General features: G+C 43.4%; 1 long non-coding RNA gene across 1 annotated transcript; it reads left to right on the top strand.

The window, feature by feature from the left end:
* The first annotated feature begins 222 nt into the window (after positions 1–222).
* On the top strand, positions 223–9187 carry LOC108507524. The gene is made up of 3 exons (XR_001878172.1): positions 223–330; positions 1686–1854; positions 9117–9187. It is a non-coding gene; the product is annotated as an uncharacterized LOC108507524 (long non-coding RNA).
* The last annotated feature ends 8807 nt before the right edge of the window (positions 9188–17994 follow it).

Below are 17994 nucleotides of genomic sequence, written 5' to 3' on the forward strand. Positions count from 1 at the left end.
GGCAGAAAAATGTCCAGACCTACTAAGGTTCCTGCATTAAAGATCTGCTCAGACCTTTATGGTTTATATGGTGATCAGCCAGGACTTAAGAGCACCAGAAGGGAACCAAAAGATGGGACTGTCAGTGCACATGCTGAGCCCAGGGTATTTCGAAACTCCCTAACTGTGTACCCTCCACAACAGCACACAGTTCATTGGCCAGTCTGAAACTGGAAAGGAATGGGAGAAGAGTACAGCATTCTTTTCATGGCAGTTCCCTCTTCCAATGCTACTGCCCCAAGGCTGAACTGCAAACCACCAACTGGGAAGCAATGGACTGGCAGCAGGAGGGTGAGTTTCCAAGTATTGGTGGATGTATGCTTGTCTGTGCCTAGGAAAATATTCAAGGTCATGTTTTCCCGCTGCTGAGAAAAGGAGTCCCATGAATAGTCTGGCTTCAATCTATTCAAATCCCCCAGCTTTTCTTGGAAGTGGAAAGTTCAGCAGCTCTTTTAGAGACCCTGAGGATGTCTGACCAACATGCTTATTTATTTTTTAACTTCTTCCTATGCTTTGTGACAGCAAATAGATATAATAAATACCTTTTTGTGAAAGAAAAGCAAGGAATAGACGCACTTGGACAATGTTCTGCTTGGATATACAAAAACCTGCTGTGATTTGGAAGCTTAGTGCCCTAACATGCTGCAAATATTAAACCCCAGGTATTAGGGAAATCACATCTGTCCGTGTTGCACAGGTGAATTAGCAAGGCTGGTTTCATTATTCAATAAATAGGCAGTTCTCATGTATTTCCTAGATTTATATGTGTGTTGATACTTAGAAGCAAGTTGCCAAAAGCATTTTTTTCAAAGGTGGTATTTAAAGCTAATAGCAAGTGCATAGGGAAAAACATAATCCAGAATTTGTGGGTCTAAATGATGGGATTTGCAGAACTGACTCAGGACTTTGTGGCATCCTGTTCCTATGCAGGATGAATGTATGAATTGTAAAATGCAGCAAGGGCTTGAACTTCTTTAGATTAGGGGGATGATCCCCCACCTTAGCTCAAATAATATTCCTCCAGAAGACAAGGGGAGTTCTGTATGGATTAGGGGTGTAGAACTGGTTTGACAGGTTGGTTGCATACAGGGGTTTTTAGGTTGTGATATCCTCCATATGGCAACTGCAGCTCTTCTGTCTCTCTCCCCATAAGAATTCCCAAAAGCAGCCTATTTTCACCTGAGTAAATATTCTGCTCCTGTCTTCATTTTTACACATGAGCATTCCACTCTGTGCTAGGAGCAAGCTACGGTAGCAGTACTCTGGGGATGCTGCTCTAATGGATTCACAAGGTTGCCTTGTTTAAGTGGGATTTCATTGTATTACACAGAGGATTTTTTCCTAAGGATGTGATTATTCCAGGACTGATCCTACTGCTGTGATATGACCACATTTGGCACTGTGCATGCATGGCATGGGATTAGTCTTCTGGCACTGTATAAAATGACTTAGACATGTTGTCTTACTTATTAGCATGTGGTATTGCAGATCATTTTACAAAGGCAACAGCTGCAACCATTACTCCTACAGTTATGTCATAATTTGGTATGTCAAACACCTCTATATAGTGCAGGCAAGAGGAACATTTATTCGTCTCACTTGTCAATACATTTATTTCCATCTTCTTATGCTTTTCCTTTTTGCAGTAGTAAAACAATCCACTCTTCATACAGCAAGCTTTCCTAGGAGCTGATGAGAGGATGCAAAAGGGAAGGTACTCAGGAGCTGTGAAGATTAGCACATTGCAAGACCCTATACAGACTGGATTCACACAAATTCACATGACAAGCACTATTGCTCTCACTGCTGTAACAGGTACTTCAGCTCTTGTCTGTACAGCACAATTATTTTTGTGTTTGTCACCACTGCCACATTTACTTCAGCTTCAGGGAGCCAGGATCTCTGAGCATCTGACTCTGCCCAGAGGCTGGGGAAGGACTCAGCAGAGGCTGCATGCTCGGTCCATTGGGGAGTACCCCTGCTTGCAGGAGGGCTCCCCAGCCAGCTAGCTCTGAACCATGGCATACTACCCCAAGGAAAAGAGTGCACCAGCTTCAGCATATGCAAACCTCGATTAGTTCCAGGTAGGATGGCTGCCATTCAAACAGGAACAGTGTATTCAGACAAAAAGGCTCTGGATTAAAGGTGCCTCTTTGGACTACCAAGTCTGTTGTGTGAGTGCAGGGACATGAGGCAGTCACTTCTGACATTTACACCCTTCCCTTAGCCTTTCCCACAGCACTTCTGCCCCATGACACCAACTACCCAGAACCCAGGCTTGCTGAGTGAAGGACAGCAAGCTGGTAAACAACACCTGAGATGATGCTTTCCTTCAATTCCTCTTCAAGTAATAACATTTCGTGGAGTCACAGGATCAGTGTGGCCCAGCTGCATAGGAAGTCTAACACAAGATGATCTCAAGGAATGGGAGGTGGATATAAAGCTTTCTTTTGCCTTTCTATAAACTCAGATTGCTGCAGGAAGTTAGAGGCAACCCTGCTGGGCAAGTTCACGCTGCCTTGTTCCTCTGCAACAGGTTGGCTCTACCTCAGTCCTACATCTTCATGTCCCTCTCCCTGCTGCTGCTGAGAAGCACACAAAGCTCAGTGAGATGAGCTTTCTGTGTGAGCATACCTTTGTCTACACTGGGAAAATGAGTTGTAACACATGTTAAAGCCTTCACCAGGGCATCCAGCCCATTTTGGCCTAAATGGGCAAGGAGCATTCGTAGAAGACACCCATCAGCAGATCAAAGGAGGTGGACTATCAGAGCAGCCATGAGGAGCAGCTGGGGTTGGCCACAAAGTGGCTACCACTAGAACAGACTGTGCTTTCAAGCCACCCCTTCCAGGAGAGAAGCTGCCCCTAAATCAAATCTAGAGGACCACTGCAAGAGACAAACACACTATGATTTTGGAGCTGCTGTTGAGAAGAGACAGATTCTTCCTTGAGCCCTGTCACAATTTATGTTAGCCCAACAAAAATCAGTACAAGCTGGCATTTTGCAGCAGTCTTGTCCTTTGACACCCCGCCTCCTCCACATGACTTATTTATTTGCTTTGAAAGAAGGAAGAAGAAGGAAGGGAGATAGGAGGAGCGGAAGAGGATCCAGATTGCAACTTGCAGGAGCTGACATTTTTATTGTCTTTTAATTAAATAAGCCTCAGACACAAGAGCACATGCAAATTCCCCTGTGTACCACTCCTCCTCTTCCTCTTCAAAACTCATTAAGTAAGAGAACCACAATCAAACCAGGAATGCAGGGCTGCCTCTCCTACTTTCAGGCTCTCTGCATGTCTTTGCCTGGGCAAAAGGTCACTGCAGAACAATGCAAAATGGCTATGGCTGTTTTTTGTCTTGCCATTAAAAGGCAAAACCAGAAATCCAGTATGAATTTCCTTTTTCTCTGCAGTCAGTGCGCAAGTTGGGGGGGAAGTGTGCAAGTGGGGGGAAGTAGCTTGTGCTTTCAGGTATCCCACTTCCTTCTCCAGTTTGATAACAGCCTAGAATATCTCTTATCCCACAGATCCACTGGAAGCCACAGCCAAATAAGAGGGACTGCATTCATGTCGCAGGGTCCTCTCACGAATAGCAATGCCCAGCAGGGCAGCAAGCACAGAATCAGACACCCACCTTACTTATCTTTTCTAGACTAGATCTGGACTGCAGGTGGGATCCTGGCTGTAAGAAGCACCTTACTCCAGTGCCTCATGGGCTGCTTCAAGGTGTTTTCTTTGTAGGTTCAATGGCCTGGAAATTTCTAAAGACCTCCCCTTTCTCTGCACACAAGTACATGGGATCTCTAAGATCCACCTCTGCAAAAAGAGAAGAGCTCCATCTGTACAGACCCTGTAGAGGTCTGTAGCTGTTAGTTACCTTCACTTTGGACGTAAGTTAGAGCAGTAATGTTAAAATCAGGCTTGGGATCACATTGATACAAGTGTAAGCTCTTAGCTAATTTTATGGTGAACATGCACAAACATGTGTGTGCATGTTTGTGGAACCCTTTCTGCATCTTGGCCATGCAACACATCTGACTTGTAATCTTATCCACACTTCTGCATCATGGAGGTTCTTGTGGGACTGGGCCAAGAGAATAACTTCATCGAGTCCTCTGTGTAGGCAGTTCATACCAAGGTTGCTCTCTGTCAAAAGATGTTGCCCTTGTATAAAGGAAAACCAGTCAGAGGAGAAGAATAGCCTGAGGTAGAATAAAAGGATGCTGGCACCGACCTCCAAGGTGTCCCCACACAGTTGAGACAAAGTCCTTGAAATGATCTGTCACCTTTTTTCTCTTCCCACTAAGGATCTGTGGGAAGAAGGCACTGTCTCAGTTCTGAGAGACACTCTCTTGCCCTCCAGAAACATGTGAGGGCCAGGTGAATTTATTTGCTATTGCATCGTTTTTCCTTGCAGATCTGACAGCTCATAATACCTCTGGTGCCTGACAGCCCCACTCTTCTCCAATTGATAAATAATCTCTTTCTGATCTGAGCAACCAAGGAACATCTTGAGCCTGTCACACTGGAGAATATCCATCAGTCTCTCATGCTACACGTGAGGTGTCTGAAAAATGATGTTTGTGCAACCATTCTGGGATATTAATTCCTGGCATCCCTCTTGTATTTTGATTGTTTCTCAAAGAACAACAATGCATTTTAACTCTTTGCAAATGAACCAGCGTTCTGTTGTTATGGTAACTCATTCTAAAAATAATGTAAAGCAAAGACCACCTTTAATTGATATCACAAGAAGTTGTTATGGTAACTGGAATTTTAAAAGTAACTAGGTTAAACTGAATTTCATTTTTATCCTGAGCTTTTCATAAACAAATTCTGATTAAAATATCAGGTTTAATTTAATCAGTTAATTAATGTCACTAAATGTCATTGATCTTATAAGTCTCATTTATATTCAGTGATGAATTACCTAACTTGCTGAGTTCTAACTATTCAGCCATCAGTCTGGTAGTCTGGAATCGGATGACTGTACAATTTATTTTTGGTCATGGAGTGGTTAAAATGGAATGCACTGTTTTTATTTTATGTGATGGGCCTAGTTTTTTCCGCAGTAGCATGGATGTAATGCCATCAGGTAATCCTGCCATTAAAGTCAAACATGTGCTCTGTGAATGAAGGCTCATCATGCTCTGCTGACTTCTGTATCTCTCCAAAGCAAGTATCCTTCAAACCCCTCTCTACTGTCTGTCTCACTTCTCCACAGTGTCCAGACTTTCTGTCTCTGCACCCTCTCCCCAAGGCTGTCACCTTTCTGCCCAAATTACGCTCTGCTCCCTCCTCTGTCAGAACAGGCAAATGATTTCCTACCTTAACCCCTAAATCAGCAGTGACATTTCCACCAGTATGGGCTTATTTTCCTCTTTCAAGAGCTGCCTGTCACTCCACTGCACAATCTCTGCCATTTGCATCTCTTATACCTCCCTGTTCTCTTGGAATGTCCCAGATTGTCCCATCAGTGCTTCATTGAGCCCAAAGTTACTTCAGCCAAGTCCAGCTCTCTGCCTATTTTTTTGGCAGGTTTCTCTGTAACTTTCTTTTACCCTTTCCACCAAATTTAATAACCTTGTCCTGCTATCCTCAATCTGAACTATGTAGCTCCTGGTTACCCGTCAATTCTCTGCTCATTTTTTTCACAGATCAATTGAGTCAAAGGCCAGAAAAGGTTCATCATGACCATTTAGCCTAACAGGCCACAGAATTTTGTCCAGGAGTTTCCATGTTGAACCTGTAATTCTGTTTGAACAATTAGTGTGTCTTTTACAACGGCACCTAGACTTGATTAAAAGACTGCAACTAATGGAGGGTGGTCTACATCCCTGGATAGCTTGACCTAAATATTTAAGCCTCCCTGTTAAAAATAAATGCATCATATCTTTCATCCAAATGTGGCCAGCCTCAGCTGACAGCCCTCAGACCTCCCTGTGGACTTTAACATTTGAACAGTTCACCTCAAGGGAAAAAATTACTGCAGGTCAGCTTCCCTGAGGTAATCGCCCCTATTCATGCTCTTACCTACAGCAAACTACAGTCAAGGTGAGATTATTTATTAGGGGAGTCTGTCTTCCATGATAAGAGGTGTAAACACACACTTGCACAGAGGGGACAAACAGTTCCTGCAGAAGAGCAGGTATAAGGTAATCTGGTTTTCCCGGTACTTTGTATGCCTTCCTCTCTGCTGCAGTTTCTTCTGGTCTTCATATATGAAGACCAGATTCAGAAATTTTCTCATGATATTGATGCTTGTACATATCAGTCAAATTACTTCTTAACCTTCTGTTGGATAGGTTAGAAAATAGTTGCAAGGCAGAATTTCTTTCAGGTTTTCTTGTAGTGCCTTTCCAGTTTTCTGCATCCTTTCTGGATGTCTGAGCACTAGTCCTCCCTAGCCTTACTAAATATACTTGTTTACTTGCCCAAGGATTGCATCAGTCCTTGTAGCACCAGCTTCACACTGGGAATTCACATTCATTTGTTCATCCAAAATAGCCCCTACATCCTTTCCAGAATTTCTACTTTCTGGTTCTCAGTCTGAAACTGAAAATGCATCCTGCATTCTTGGTTTGTGTGTATGTGACCTTCCCAGCGGCTCTGTGTAGACACCAGCTTTCTAAAAGAATCCCGCTTACCAAGCAGTCCAGATCTTGCCTAAGGAATGCTCTGTCCTTATTAGCATCACTTACCATGCCAGAGATGTTTATTTAATCTGCAAAGTTTACCAGCAGTGCCACACGCTTTCACCTCAGTTGTAACTTCTTTTGCATTTGCCTCCAAGCTTTCAACCTTGCCTCCTTCTCTCCTCTTAAATCTCCAGCTTTCTAAATCATGACTCCAAAGCAACAATTCCCCCAAAGCAATGAGCTGCCTCCACAGCAGTGCAAGCAAATAATAAGATCGAAGACTCCCCATTTAAAAAGAAATCTCCAAAATTACCGTTTAAGGGAAACACGTGGAAAAATGCCCTTGTCAGTCACAGCACATCCCAGGGCACCACATCCACTCTTCAATCAGTCCCTGACTGTTCTCTAAACTGTTTCAGTCAGGTCCCTGTGTTGCAAAGCTTTTGCATACAGTTAATACTATCAGCATATTATTATAAATCATACTAACAGCAAATGCACATGCAGGATGTGGTTTGTAAGCACAAGCATGCAAACAGCTATGAATCAATCTATTTCCCTTTTTTGATGTATCGTAATCAATCTATAATCCATTTGTGGCAAGGACTGTGTTTTGTTCTTAAGAAATGAAAAATTCTCCAAGTACAAATGATTTCATAACAAATGCTTCTTCAAAAATCAAGCTTTTAATTTAATAACATGAATTAAAGAAAAAAAAAACCTCTCTCCCTCACAGCTGTCAGCTAGAGACAAACAGATTTTACTTCAAATCTTAAAAAAAATAATCTTAAAAAGCCCCTGGACAACCAAACATAAAATCTACCTTGTCTTCCCTTTAAATGTTTGTTTGCCATTCATGACACAATTTGTAACTGTCCTGCTTAGCTCCCTCATTGAAATGGACATTTCTAAATTTCTGGGAACCTCTCTGCTCCCTGCTAGTGTTTTACATCACACGCACGCTTTACATCACATCCATGCTTTCTCTGCATACATGATCTTCAGCAGATAGGAATGATGGTACCTGCATACACTGAGAGTAGAATATTTTAGCCCATGAAATTCAATGAGTAGCTGAGGGGAGCATGTTAACTGGAGCCCTGAAAATTTATGCACCAAGCATTATTTATTGTTATTGTGGAGCTGATGGAGAAGCCACATCTCTTGTGCCATTCTTAAAAACTGACCTCAAATCTTCAGTCAGTGGATTTATGGAGAGGAGATTTCTTGTGTGAAATGACAGGGAAGGAGTCACCAAATATTACTGGTTAATAACGATGAGTAAACGGCTTTGGAAAATCACAGATCACCAGACTTAGTCAGAGGTCCAAGCTGAAGTCTCATATCTTCTACCACACTCCCATACTGTCTATTAGTAGAAAATCCCTAGGAGTTTAGAAAATGCAGATGATTTTTAATATTTTATGTTTGAGGTGCACATACCAATGTGCAATCCATTTTCTATACAGTAATTAGGTTAACAGAACATATTCATCATTTAATATAGTCATTAGTGATGACTGAAATTAATCTTTTTCCTGTAGAAGCTTTTAAGAGCCTTCCCTTTTATTTTTTTCAGAGAAGTTTCAAGTTTTTGGCAAAAAATCAACCCCTGAGTATTTGCATTCTAAAATACGTCTTTGGCATCTGTGGTTTAAATATCTACCATTCCCTTCTACTCCACCCCTTTGGCTCCATGGCTTTATTCCAAGCCTCATGGTGTTCTGCCACCACTTCCCTTCCTGATCCTGCTGTGGCTCTGCTGCTGTACAAGCACGATCTCAGCCCAGGGCAAGCTAGAGAACAAGAGGTTTTGTGTGGGGCATCACAATTTTAGAATGAAGACTGTTGGGACTTGTTCATATACTTCATATGATATAACAGGACATTTCTGCATAAGCAGACAACTTTCAGCTCTGTTTGAATGTCATTTTCTTTCATAAAGGTATTTTCAGGGCAAATTCATGGAGGAGCTCTGGTAGTTATCATATAAAATTTTGATAAATGCTGTTAGAACATAAGGTCTCCCTTCCTGCACAACCCAAGCCCTGAAAGTATGTTATGACATACATGTGAACCTGACACACAAGACTCTGGCACCCACAGGGGCAGTTTGCTGACCCAGCACCCTGACTGAAATCTTTCACTTACAGGTATTAAATGTCTGTTCATAGCAGGGTGCAGAAATAGTTACTATATATTTTTCCCAGTTCACCTAGGGAGAGGTTTGAAGCCCTGGCCAAGCCAGATTGTTACATCAGAAAAATATTTGGAGGCATAGAACCAGCTGAATGAAACTGCAGCCAGGCCAAGTCTGTGTACAGCAGTTGAAGTTACCAGGGGCACAACAGCTGCAGGACAGGCAGGGGAAGTCAGAAATTGCTCAGCTGAATCCTCTTCAGATCATGTTTGACACATTATTTATCTTCTTCTTTTACAGGTGTCTCCTGCCAAGGAAGTGAGGGAGAAACGTGTAGCTCAAAGAGATATTTACTTTCCTGTTGAATGAACAATTTTGAATGAGCAAGATCAGTCTACAAGGATGAATACACAACCCTATCTTGCTAAAACAAATAAAAAGATAAGGAATTAGCTCTTCAAAAGTTTTTCTACCTCCAGGAGAAGTGACGGAGCTTAATTCCCTCTGTCACTCACTCCTCTCTCAGGAGGGGACCTTCTATCAACCACCAGACCAAGAGCCTCCACATCAGACAAGTTTCTTCAGAAGTGGTGTGCATAGATGTGTGTGTGGCTGCAGCATCCACCAGCAACCCACAGCCTCTGAGCACTCTGCAAATCAGTCGTACGGTGGCACGAAATCCTGTCCTCCCTGTGCCATCATCTGCTATGCATTAGTGTGCTTTGTGGGATAAGGACTAGCCAAGCTTCTGGCCTCTGCCTGTAATCCATTGCTTCTGCAGGGCCACATCCACTCTGCAACCTCAGTACCTGAGGCAGTGCTGGGTCTGCCTCTTGAATGTGGGTGCTGGAAGAAGCCAGAGGATACGCTGGAAATACGCTGGGAACGTGACTTACACTGGGACCCCAAAAGGTACAATACATAAAAATAGTATACATATATAAAAACATAGACATTAAAATAGTTCATATTATATTAGATATTGTAACACCTAATGGTAATCCATATGAATATTTTGCAAAGTTTTGCAATCTGCAGGTGTTGCAGATTATTCTTTTCCAAAATATCGAGGTTAAAAAAGATTCAATTTTGCTCTAATCGGGCTTCCAGATTCCCTGGCAACCCGACAGCTCTTGCTGAATACTGCAACTCTGCTCAGGACATTCTGCCCAGCAAAAGATTTTGAATTTGGTTATATTCTCTTGAGAGAGACAGAGTGCAGCTCCTGGGCATACATTAGGAGCATGTGTGTGACTTGCCCTCCCAGGCCCAAAGCAATCCCAGAGTAAACTTCCCTGCTGAACGGACTTTAGGTCCTTTCTGGATTTGGGCTAAACCAATGTATCTCTTCCTTTGCTACACTGGCAATTTCCAGCCAGCTGTCAACCCAGTTGCAAATGTCTGAAGAAAAACAGCTCCTCGTATTTACAGAGAGTACTGTAAGCAAGAGAAACGTGAAGTTACATAAAGGATTTTCACTCCTTCAGAAATGAATAATGAGCAAGGAGAGCTACCCAACAGAAAGAATTGCCCTTGATTCAGTGGATTAATTTGCTCGATGGCATGAAACAAGACAATTTAAGGGAAATCAGAATTAATATAAAACATTTGTCTTCAGACATGGTTAAACAATAACATGGAAGAGTATAATAGTCAACAGGATACAGAAAGAGGTTTAGATGTAATATTGCAGCCATCTTAAGAAAAGGATTTGATGCCAAATATTATGTATCTGTTTTTTCTTATCACAGTTGCTATATTGTTAACGGATAACTATACAACCTTTTTATAGAGAGGTAGACTGACAAGCGTACTTGCTTCTGTTTATGATTTTACCTAACCTATTAGTAGCCTCTGCTTTAGAGTAGCACCCAGGAAGAGAGTTCATAGCCTGGCTCACTGTTTTGCAAGGTGCTACACAAACACAGACTACAAACACTGCCCTTGCCTTCAGAGAGTTTGCAATGTGCTGCCTGTTCTTGCTCTGCCATGAATTGCTGCATCTGATGGGGAATGTCCACAGAACCTTTTCATTTTTTCTCAGGATGTTGCTCTGAAAATCCTGCTGGTGCATTTTTCGTTGTTGTACTATGAGGGACAAATCTCTGTGAGTTGCAGGTCTCCCCTTATTTTTCAAGTCATCTTTCTTTGTGCTTTGCGCCTGTCCTGTCACTTGGTGAGAGGATGACACTCTCTGATGGGCCTGCATACACAGTGTGGTGCAAATAAAGCTCCAGGGTCTCCAGTGATGTGCAAGTTCACATTCTCACACATGGATAGGTGATCTGAATCCATAACTAGCCCTGGAAGCAATGGGTGATAGATTGCCTTGAGCACAATTTTACCATAGTGCACAGTGCTACTAACACTGTAAGCTGGTCTTTGGCCACTGTGAGCATGGCAGAACCGCCAGCATGATCTCCTACTGTGGAAATTAAGTCAGGGGATAAATCACTATAGGTGGGCTTAAATACACTGCCTACATTTTTAAAGTCCTGCTGTCTAGCAAGTGGCTGTCCCTGGGCATCTTACCAGCAATATTTATGTATGGACGGACATGCTCCCCATAAATATCATTGTTCATGGTTAAGTGGGTAAATGTTAGAAATACTACTAATAAAGAAATCTATGTGAAAGGATGACTCAACCTAATCACATTCTGGACATCTGGGAATCCACATGTCAATGAAATGGCTGTGTAATGGCTCACAGAGTAAGAAAGAACAAGAAAAAAAATATACTGTGTTCCTTCTAGCTGAGCTCAGCAGGATATAGCAGCACTTTAGCAGCAGGAGGATTCCTGGCCATGCACTGTGCCAAGTGCTGGTTTCAAGGATGACTTACACCATGCCCAGAAGAGTTAAACTAAATGGTCCAGCTGACTGTAGCTGGACAACAGATTAACAGATCAGACCTTGAATGGGAAGAGATATTATTTATGGCTCCCAAGATGAACATCTTGTTTGAATGCAACTACACAGAAAGTATGGGGTGGCTCTCTGCCTGCAGGCCCACATCTCCTGTATTACCTATGGTGGCCTGGGGGAACTGCCCAGAGGAGAGCTGCAGGCTTGGCTCTTTCTGGTCCCCAGGTGCTCCACGACCAGCCATGGCAGAATGTGTTACACAGCCCTTGAGAGCTACTGGGGGTTCTTTGTGCCTGGGAGCAGCCGCTCCTTCACAGCAGCCTGGACTATGATTCAGGCTGGCAGGAGCTTCTCCTCACTCACTGGGCCTTCCATGTGCTGGTCACCTGGTGCCCCAGGGCTTACATCTCAGCTTAGCACTGTGGAAAGGGGCAAGCCTCTTTGGACACTTAGAAAGGGGCAGGGGGTGTAAGCACACACCCCTCCCTCCACTGCTAAATCAGACCGGTCCCCAGCTCCATCCTAGCAAGGCAGGGTAGCAGCAGAGGGATGTGACCCAGGCCTGGAGAGGGTTAAGAACAACTGATCTGCGGCTGTTACTGGCTGTGCTTTGCTCTCCCAGCTGGGGGAACAGTCAGCAAAGAGAATTTTAAACTTCATTTTCTCTGTCTACAGGTACCTGTCTTCCAGTATTAGTCTAGGGAACTGCACACCAATTACCTCATATATTCACTGAAAGTGCAGTACAATACAACTTATTGTTATACAGTGTCCTTGATAGAAAGCCCCATGAAATGCTTGACAGTACTATTGGGTCCATAAAAGTGTGCGTGGTCATGAATACATGTGAAGGTTCAATCCCTTGCTCTTGATTCCTGTTCTCTGCTGGAAACCACTCTGTTACAATTCTCTCAATTTCGGCAGTGAGAGGAGGTGGAGGAAGGGAATATCACAGCTCCGTGTCACTGTCTGCAAATGCACGAGGACACAGACAGACGGGCCATCCTGCTGGACCTAAGATAGATGGACCCAAGGGACACACAAAGATGTGCAAATACAGAGGCAGGAATGCTGACCCATAGCTGAGCACTGGTGCCTGGCCTGACCCTCGGCACCATTAGGGCTCCCACAGTGAGGAGCTGTGTGCTGTCACTGCAGCAGAAGGGACCAGATTTTCCAGGGCAGTGTTTTGGCTCAGTCACATGCACTGTACACAAGCAGCTTAATCTAATCTTTGCAGCACTCAACAAATGAAGAGCATAACATATCATGAATCACCTGTTTTCTCCTGCACTGAGCCCACAGGAAAAAAAGAAAAGATTTTCCTTTCCAAAATTCAAATTATTTGTAACTGTTTGACTAAACCCATTTTTAAAAAATACAATAAAATGTCAGTGTAGCAGTTCTATCACAAGGCAGCTGGAGCTGTATTCAAACAACTGTGAGGCTGAAAACAAACTTACCTGCCTAATACTGCATCTATGCCCAAAAAATCTGTGATAGATTCATAGTGTGCCTGACTTACAGGGCTGCTGTTTTCGGAGTCTCTCTGTACAGTCAGTGGAGAGGGACAGGAATGAAAATGAACAAGCCATCAGAGGACCCTGGAGTGCATGGAGGACCACTCCTCAGCAGAGACAAAGCAGCTCACCAAGGAGAGGTCACCCCACTACCAGGGACTCGACCGTGCCAGGGAACACCTATGGCAGGTAGGGCAAGTCAGGACAAGGCAGGGAAACGTTGCCCCTTCCCACTCAGGGACCAGCTCCCCACCTCATCCTAGACATAAAGTTTGAAGTGATCCAGCAGGTGATATTTTGTGGCTTCTGAGGGGCAGCTTCTTCTCTGGGTGTTTCAGAAACTATTCAAGGCCCAAAGAAGGTCAGCCAAAGTAATTCTTTCTGTTGCAGTCAGCACGGCTGCAATAACACCCGTGTGCTGCTGCTCAGACCCAGAGATTTCCCTTGGGTTTGTAGGAATATTTTGCAGAATGAGACAGGTGAATATTTAGAAAAACTACCCAAATACTTTGATTTCTTCTTAACAGGCTGTTGTCCATTACAACCCTTGAGTTTTCTTTGCAATAATCAAAGCACAGACAAAAAAAAATTTCCCAGACTTAATTAGGCCTGATTTTCATTAAAGCCTTATAGAAATTCAAAAAAGAAAGAACGAAAAGACAAGAAAGCTAAAACCTCAAAAAATTGCCCATAACTAAGCCTCACATATTATTATCCACACAAATAGGCAGTCATCTCTCAAATGTTTACACAAGCAGTTGCCAATGAATTGTATTGCTGAGCACTGACAAATCTAAAGAAGAACGATCCAATGCCATTTAAAAAGAAATCACAATTCTTTTTTTTTGTGGTGCCCTGCATGGTGCTGGGAGCCCCTGGTACTAAGAGATGTCCAGGAAAGGGTCTGTCTTGGTGATCTAACAAAACCTGAGTTCTGCAAAGCGTTATCTGTGCTCGGTGACTGGAAGGTACAGAAGGGAAGGGTCCACTGAAACTACAGTTATATTTCAATGAATTAGTAGTTCCAGAAGAAAAAAACAGTGTGAAAATACTTCTAGGCTGACACTAGATACAAAACATTGCTAAACTGAAGAGTGAAAGTAAGTTTGCTTTGGGTTGAATGAAAATTAGGATTCAAGAGTTTTGCTGATTTTGTAAACTAAATCAAAATAAAATGGAGATTCAAAAATAAAAACGTAATGCTGATAACTGAAAACCAAACCATTTCATTAGAAATAAAATACCAAATAGAGATAATTTTGAGTATTTTTTTTAAAACACAGCTAGTAAAAGTTTAATTTGAAAACTACCTTGCTGTTACAAGAGCAGGTCATGCAATTCTCACCCAGGGGCATGTGTGGTCCTGTGTGGGACTGTAGGGCTGATATCTCTGCAGCTGTGGGGATTGGAGACTAAGCATATCACTGTGCTTCTGGAGAGCTCTGCTGCTTCTGTATCCATCCAGCTTGGTTCTGCCCAGTGTCATCACAGTATTGTTGGAGTGGCTTGGGGGTGGTTTGCTGGGTGATGGAACCCTCTCACTTGTTTCTGTGGCTGCTGAGACTGGATTCAGCAGTTCTCAGCTGACCGACCTTCTCAACTTCAGCATGAAAAAAGGAAGGTTAGACCCAGTGCCCTTTTAGTTTACTCGTCTGGTGCTGATAATTGGGAAATGAATATTACACAGGCAGCAGACGGTGGCTGCAATGGGTTGGATATAATCAGCATCCCAGTGCATGTCCAAGTTAGTCCTGTCTTATTTTAATTCTCGCAGTATTTCTCTTTAGAGCCAGCTCATTACAGGCATCTATTCAAAGGCTGGAGACTACATCCAAAATCAAAGTAGAAAAAAGGGATAAAAAATTAGCATAATGTGCCGGCTTTTCACCTCCCCTTGCTTCTTTCTATAACAAATTAACAGCAAAGACCTTTTAAAGCACCTCACGCAGACACCCTGGTTATCAAAACTGTCCTGCTGGTGAGAATCAGGCCCTGGGCACAGTTGTATGGAGGTGACTCCTAGAGCTGGATCAATAGCTGGCTGGGCCCCTCGGAAAAGGAGCTGATGGTAGTGTTACAACCTGCTTGGAGCACTCAGCATCCCAATTCTTTGCTGCATGCAACCATGGCAGGCCCTCAGAGCGGAAATATGGGGCACAGCGCAGTGGATTCCTCCCTTCCTTCATTTCTGGCCCCCAGTTTACATGCTGAGGTTCAACGGGAATTTCAAAATGTTGGTGAGCAGGAAAAGGAGGGAGAGAGAGCATTATATCCTGCCTGTCTTTATTTCATAATGTATTTATGTGAGAATGGAAGAGGGGTCCTGGGGCATCGCTTTGTATCTGGTTTGAAATGTTTGGATTTTTTTTCCATAAACAGAAAGGTTTCAAAGGGAATGCTAAGCAGAACAGAGAAATGACACACCATTTATCCAGGTTTTGTTAAGTAATGAACTAGATTCCTCAGTGATCAATCTCTCCCTTGCAATTAACAGCAATAAATTCCTCATAAAATATTCTAAACAATGCTGGACTTTCTTCTTGCTTTACATTATTTATGCAGCACGTTTGCTATTCTTATCCTTAAAGCAACTTTATATATTATGTCTTGTTTCTCAGCCAGAAAAACAACTTGCCCCTGTGGAATGATGTCGGCAGTCGGTTCTCCCTGCCCAGCTGATCCCAGCTGCGCAATGCACACACACACAGTGCCCCTTAGAGGTGACATCCAGGCATGGCCACAGGCAAAAAATCACAGCTATTGAGATGTGTTTTGATTGCAACATGTTTGTGCAATTTTGACCAGCTGTCTGGTTTAGCAGAAAGAGCTGGGTTTTTTTTTTTTTTATTTATAACGAATATCCATATTATGATTTCAGATAAGCAGTGCAAATCATGCACAGCTCCTTTGACTTCAGTACTGATTTTTTGCAGCGGTCACATCTGGTGTCAGGTTCCTGACCCCAGCTCCTGTTCCTGAAAACTCTGTTACATAAAGATAGAGAATTGCAACTAGTGCCTCCTTGCCTTTCCAGATGCTGCTGGACATGGCCATGCTTAGAATAAAAGAAATCCTATAATGACCAGATGCAAATTGACATGTTGCCATCTACCTTAACAAATGAGTATGGAAATAGTGAGGAAGGAAGCAGCAGGCTAAGCCTTTTACTTCATCGACTACAACAACAGCCACTAACCCTCTCTCTGCTCAGTTCTTTTCTTCATGGAAAGTACAACTTTGACAGCCCAGCCAGGCCTCGGCCACCTCAAGGGACACTCTCTCATGTCAAGTGCTTCACTGTCTCCTGTCCTGATAGAATAATAAAGAAAATCTGTCTCATTCTTCTCATCAGCAGCTGCGTCTGCCTTCCTGAGCCAGGCAGGGTGGCACACAGATAGACAGAGGAGCAAATGAAGAGCAGCAAATGCTTTCTTGTGTCCATCTGCCTGATCCAACAGTAATTTCTCCAGCTAGGATTTTACATTAAGCAAACCGATGTGTGTGTGTCTCCTGTGCAGGGCTGGCAGTGGGGAATGAGCAGTAAGCTGTGTGGGACACGAAGCCATCATGTAAACATGCTGGGAAACAAGGCATTTAATTTAAAATAAGCAGAACCAGGAGCTTCATGCAGGCAAGAATTACAAGCCACTATCCCAGTAAGAGTTAGCACAGCATCCTCATGGGATGGACTTAGCACTGAAATTTCGACCTGCTGCCCTTTCACACCGTGGGAAGGAGAAAGCAGCCATGCAGCAAAGGGCTGGGGCCACTTCTCATTGAAAAGGAAAAGACTTTGCAAACATGACTTGCCCCTTTCCCCCATTTGCTCCTTCTTTTGACTCCTGATGACCCCAAATGCCGATGAAGCGTCAGTACTTGCATGCTTTGTGACTTACCTTCACTCCGTGCAAACTGATTGGCCGCCAAGACGGAAGACCTTCAGGAGGGAGATAACCATTCCTCTGGGCTGGAGACCTGAAGCAAGAAGAGGTGTGAACTGAAATGGGTAGAATCCTCAGGGCTAAAGAGTGATCCATCACAAAGTCCCAATCCGAGAGCCGGAGAAAAAATAGCTTGGCCCTGTTATGGCTGGAGGGAGTATAGGTCTGGTGAGAGATGGGGCAGAGACTATGAGCCAAGCAGGAACAGAAAAGACCTGGCCCAACATCTGCACAGAAAGCCAGGAGGTGGGTCTGTAGGAAACTGGGGTGCAGTTTATCCTGTTTTGGCTGTCCATACTGGGATTGGGGTCACTCTGAAATGAAAGGGAAAGTACAACCCCATGAGGGTGGGATACAGGCCCTTTGGCAATGCTAGCAAATGTCCTTTTTCTACACATTAAAATACTGACCATTTTGCAAGTCATCACTGGAATTGTTCTGCCTGGCTGCATTGCGAGGAAGTGGGATTCATTAATTCTATTAATTCCCATCTGACATTCCCTTTTATCTGGTTACTGGGGTCAACCTACAAGTGGAACACCCAGCCAGCCATTAGCAAAACAGGAGGTGTGCATACGTTTTTAAAGAAAGAGTTATAAAAATGCTACTTTCTTTTGGAAAGAAACTTGTTACAAGAGATTTTAGTGACTAAGTATGTTCTTGGAGACTGTCACTCTGCACAAAATTAACCCAGCAGTGCTAGAGATAGAGGTTCAAAGGAGAAGTCCTCTCCATAGACACTCCCTTTTCCTCATGGGGATAGTCATGCCTGGTCATCTGTGATGGTTATCCATCATGCCTGCAGCTGGATCAAACTGTGGACCAGTGTGGCTGAGGATATCCAGAGCCT

Source organism: Lepidothrix coronata, unplaced genomic scaffold, assembly GCF_001604755.1.
Source record: "Lepidothrix coronata isolate B3197 unplaced genomic scaffold, Lepidothrix_coronata-1.0 Scaffold7, whole genome shotgun sequence".
Taxonomy (NCBI): domain Eukaryota; kingdom Metazoa; phylum Chordata; class Aves; order Passeriformes; family Pipridae; genus Lepidothrix; species Lepidothrix coronata.